Here is a 5,142-nt window from a genome sequence, read left to right as displayed (position 1 = left end):
TGGAAAGATTTTCATCTCTGAGGAGAAGAATCAAACTGTTGGAAAGAACTGGCAATGACCTTTAAGCAGAGGGCAGAGAATACATGAGTGCAGCGCTGGGAATTCCAGGAGGGAAGCTGAGAGTGGAAAGCTGAATTGGAAGTGCAGCTGCAACTAACTGACACCAGGAACCCAGACCTCCTGTTAGAGAATAACCACCTACACATGGACCAAGAGACTGTCAAGAAGAAGGTTGAAACAGTCTTCTGAAGACTACCCGCAGATCCCAGCCTTGGAGGATGACCTGGCATAGAAGACAGCAATTAAAGATCAGTTTCAGAAATATATCAAGAAATATCATGTTCCTTGAAGACTTTGAGCAGTGCTTGAAATAAATGCCTTCCCAGAGAGTGGACTGGACGAGAAGGAGAATCTCCTAGAATCTATCCAGAGACTGAAGGATGAAGCCAGAGATATGTGGTAGGGACTGGCTGTGAAGCAGAGGCAAGAGAAACCCAGGATGCATATGCTGGGCTTCGGGGATGCTGAAGGGCCAGGCAAAGCTGTGCAGGCCACCCTCTCCTTGCTGTTCACTCTCATAGCTCACTGAGGATCCAGCTCTGATTTAAACACTGGGTACATTCAGATGCCATCTAGAAAACTCCAATAGTGGGACCCCACACATGCCCAGGGCCCAGGTATCAGCCCTTAACATCATGGGGGATCTGCAGTGGTATTGGGGCCCTGGAGTTCAAACTGGCATCCTGCTGCAACTTTGTGTATGATCAGTCCCCAGAGTGGACAAGTGGCCCAGCCTTAGCACAAGAGAGCAAGAACAAAGATGATGGTGAGAGATTGAAAAGCACTAGCTCAGCTTTAAGTGACACACAGAGAGAAAAGGGATCTGAGATTCTCTCTCGACATTCACTCTTTATACAATTTTCTTTAAGAATTATTTTTATTTTATGTGTATGTGTATTTTGCCTGCATGTAAGTGTATTATGTGAATGCAGTGCCTGCAGAGGTCAGAAGAGGGCATTAGATCCCTGGAGCTGGAGTTATAGAAGGTTGTTGGTGCTAAAATTCCTTCTGGGAAGCACAAAGTCTGGACCCCTCCTTTCTCCTTATGACAATCCGAGGTCTAATTTTTCCAAACTGCAGTTTCCAAACCAGCGATGTTTATTTGGGCTTGCTTACTTACAGAGCAGTGGGTGAAGGGTTACTTACAGGAGAGTGGTGCTCCCCCACTGGAATGTTTCCATCCAGGTATGGATCATGATTCCTAGGCAAGAGGCTCCCTATGGATTCCTCCATTTGTATCCCCTGAGTCCTCTCCCCCACCCCTTGTGCAACTAGGGCCAACTGGTTGGCTGGAGGGTGTGGCTGATTCTCCCTGGCCCACCTTTCTTGTGGAGCATCAACAGTCAAGTTTTGTGATGCTCCTAGGTGAACAGGTGCAACCAATTTTGGGAAGAAGGTGTCCATCCACAGCTTGCCAGTTGGAGGACAGTCCTATACAACAGTTGTTAACCACCATGTGAGTACTGGGAAATAAACCCAGGTCCCCTGCAAGACTACCCAGCACTCTTAACCACTGAGCCATCTCTCCAGCCCCTTGACCCTGGGTGCCATGCTAGTTGCTCTGGTACAGCTGTCCCCTCAGCTAAATGTGGTTTGCTTTGTCTGAAGGCATTGTCACTTGTAGCTCAGAAAGCTGTCCTGGCAGTTCTTGGGGCTGGGTCTCTGCCATCAGGCCAGGATGTGGTCAGCCTCTTGCCTTAGGACTCTACAGGAGCTGGAGCTCCACTGGGGACCCTTTATACTTCTGGTTGTTTTTTTCTGGTAAGTAAGTTTGAGAAATGAGAGCCAGCATCACCATAGTTCATTGTGTTCTGTGGCCCAAGCCAGTGACTGAGACTGAGGTCTGTGGCCCTGGTATCAAACCAGTGAAACAATCTGTTCCAGTCCTTGTCTTCCCTGCAGTGTGTGTCAGAGATAAACGGGCTCCCTAGGCAGCTTTAAGGTGTGGGTAATGAGGCCACTTGTCATTGGTTACCAAGAGCCCTGATGATCATGAGAGGTGCTTTTAATATATAGAGTCTCTAAGATGGGGGCCTGAGCCCATCTTAGAGCTCTTCTCTTCCTTTTCCAGCTGGAACTGTCTTCTAGAACATTCTCCCAGTGCTTTAATGTAAGATGTATTGTCTAGAGTGAAGGATTGCAGAGGGACAGTTATGTACTTTTGAAAGGTGTGTTTGACTTTTGGTCAGTGGGAAACTACTCTGTAAGGAAACCCTGACACCCCCTAACCCCCATTTACCTGAGTCCCCTGCCCTGGTGTTCTGGTGACATCTGCATCAGGGCCCTGGGTATACACTTAGAATAGGACTGGTCATGGTCATGGAAACCCTAAGAAAAGGCAAAATACTCATACAAGTAAAATTAAAGTAAATATATTTTTTAAAAAAGAATATAATCTGGGTGGGCATGGTGACACACACTCTTGATCCCAATACCCTGGAAGCAGAGGCAGGTGGATCTCTGTGAGTCCGAGGCCAACCTGGTCTATATAGCAAGCTCCGGGCCAAGCTAGAGCTACATAGCGAGACTATCTCAAAACAAAGCAAAACAAATAAACAAATAGACCAAAACTAACCAAGCAAAGACAAAACTATTTTTAGGCTAGGGAGATGGCTCAGTGGGTAAAGGCTCTTGTCACCAAGCCTGATAACATGAATTCAGTTCCTCGGACTGACATGAAGAAGGATAGAAATTGCCCTCTCATCCTCACATGTGTGCTAGGGCATGTGCATACACAGATACATACACAAATACAAACACACATACACACATACATATACAAATGAATAAATGTAATAAAAATTTTAATATTTTTATTTTTCAAATTTCAGTGTTTTTACAGAGTTGTACAACTGCCAATCTATTGATTTGAGAATGTCCTTATCCCTAAAGACGTCCTATACTGTATAGGTTTAAAAATAGTACTTCTAACTTCCACTACCTCCTCAAGGCAACCACTAACTTGCTTTGTCTCTCTTTATATCTGCCTACTATGGACATTTCATTTGAATACAATGCATGGTCCTTTGCCATTCACATCCTTCACTCAGCATGATGTTACCAACATTCATCCATGCATGGTACATATCAGTACTTCGTTTGTTTTTATTTGTTCATTTGGTCCTGAGGATCACACCTGGGGCCTTGTGTATGGAGAAGCATGGTCTCATGAAGCTTTATCTTAAATCCCTTCATTTGTTTTTATTGTCAAATAACATTCCAATGGGAAGAGATGCTGCAGCTTATTTACCCATTCATCACTTGATGGATATGTGAAATATTTCCAATTTGGGGTTATAATGAGTAACATTATTATGGACATTTGTGTACCAGTTTTTTTATGTGAACATATGTTTTCATTTCTTAGGTATATACCTGGGAATGGAATTACTTGGTCATTTTCCATATTCCTACTGCCAGAGAAGAAATTAGATTACTGTGTATAAAGTGGTGGCCCATGGGTCAGATTCAATATACTGAATGAAATAGTTTGGTCTACACAGTGCATGATTATAACAATAAAAAATTAGAACTACAGAGCTCTGTTGTAAAGGACTGTCCTCTGACAGACAGATGCCATCTTCCCAAGCTTGGTCGCACCCACTTGCCTAAGATTGTCACAGCTGAGCTTGTTAACTGTTCATGCCCCTGGAAGGAAGGGAGGGGCAGGGAGAGTCAGGGATCCTCACTTGAGAGTCCAGCCACACTTTCCAAACAACCAGTCAGTCCCCGTTGCACATGGCCTGGGGAAGAGGCTAACGATATATAGGCCGGGGAAGCCTAGGGGAGGCTCCCCCACCATTTTGTGTGGTTATGGGGAAATCACCATCCAGGCTTGGATGAAGACTTTCTGGTGCAACCTTAGGGAGGGCGGCACTCATACTCCTGTAAGAAGACCCTCATCCACTACTCTGTAAGTAAGCTCAATAAACTCACTGGCTTCCCAGACTTCAGTTTGGGGAAATCGTGCTTCATTTTGAAGTTAAGACCAAGAGGGGTGGATGTTGTTCACACCTCCCCATCCAGGAATTTTAGCAACAGCTCTCAGTAGTAGGGCACTTGCCTACCTTGTGTGAGGCACTGGACTGCAAAAAAAGATGGCTGGTTGTGGTGCTGCATGGTTATAATTCCAGCACTCAGAGGCAGAGACAGGAGGATCTTGAGGCTAGGTTATATGGTGAGATCATGTCTCAATTAAAAAAAGATAAATGGAATCCATGTGTAAAAATCAGATTTCACAGACTATATTTCAGATTGCTTATGAACAATAGTAGAAGATATAACAATAGTGGGCCTTCTCCATTCTTATATAATAAAGTAAGGTGATTTGTGATACTCCAGTTTCTTTCTTTGGTGTGTTTTTGAGCTATGAAGAAAAAAGTTGAAGTGGTAAGAATGCAAATTTTTTTTTACAAATTCATATGTGGCCATAACACATGCCTCCTGTTCACCCTACTTCCATTGTCCTTGAACCCCTGTAAGCACTCAGGATTCTTTTTGTCATTTCATGTCAGTCCAGATAGCATATTCATTTACTTTTACTTTGTCTAGCATTCTACTATGTCCTGGGAAATTGCTTACAAAAGCATCCTTCTGCATGCTTATAAAGGTAGTGGTCTCACATACATTTTAATCAGAGGACATAAGGAAATCAAGCTGGAACTCACCTGAAAACTTCCTTCCTGCTGGCTAGCTTTCTTAGTGCTGGGAGGTGCTACATAGGTCACGGAGGGTTGGGGGAAATCATCAGTGGTCTTACCTGCAGTGGACCTTGGCTGCTACAGAACCAGTGTGCCAGGCAAGATGTGTTCACTGGTGCAATATTGGCATGATTGTTATGGCAGTAACCAACAACTTTCTGATCAGATCCAAGGCCACCACCACAGGAGGGAATTAATGCCTGTTACTGTAAACCTAGTCAAAAGTCCATTGCTGGGGAGGTCACAGGGAGAAATGTACTACTATTGTTTTGCTAAATGGTCATGGCATCAAACTACCTCCTACATATCTATATTTATACCTGAAGATTAGTGCTACTCTCAACCTTCTGCAGTGGGCAATAGTTAATGCAGAGACTCCTAA

General features: G+C 44.1%; 1 pseudogene; it reads left to right on the top strand.

Moving 5' to 3' along the window:
- The first annotated feature begins 338 nt into the window (after positions 1 to 338).
- Positions 339 to 3,492, top strand: LOC103732453 (annotated as a pseudogene).
- The last annotated feature ends 1,650 nt before the right edge of the window (positions 3,493 to 5,142 follow it).

Source organism: Nannospalax galili, unplaced genomic scaffold (assembly GCF_000622305.1).
Source record: "Nannospalax galili isolate Female #2095 unplaced genomic scaffold, S.galili_v1.0 scaffold2415, whole genome shotgun sequence".
NCBI classification, from domain to species: domain Eukaryota; kingdom Metazoa; phylum Chordata; class Mammalia; order Rodentia; family Spalacidae; genus Nannospalax; species Nannospalax galili.
Note: the sequence above shows the minus strand (reverse complement) of the source record. Positions and strands in the feature narration are given on the sequence as shown.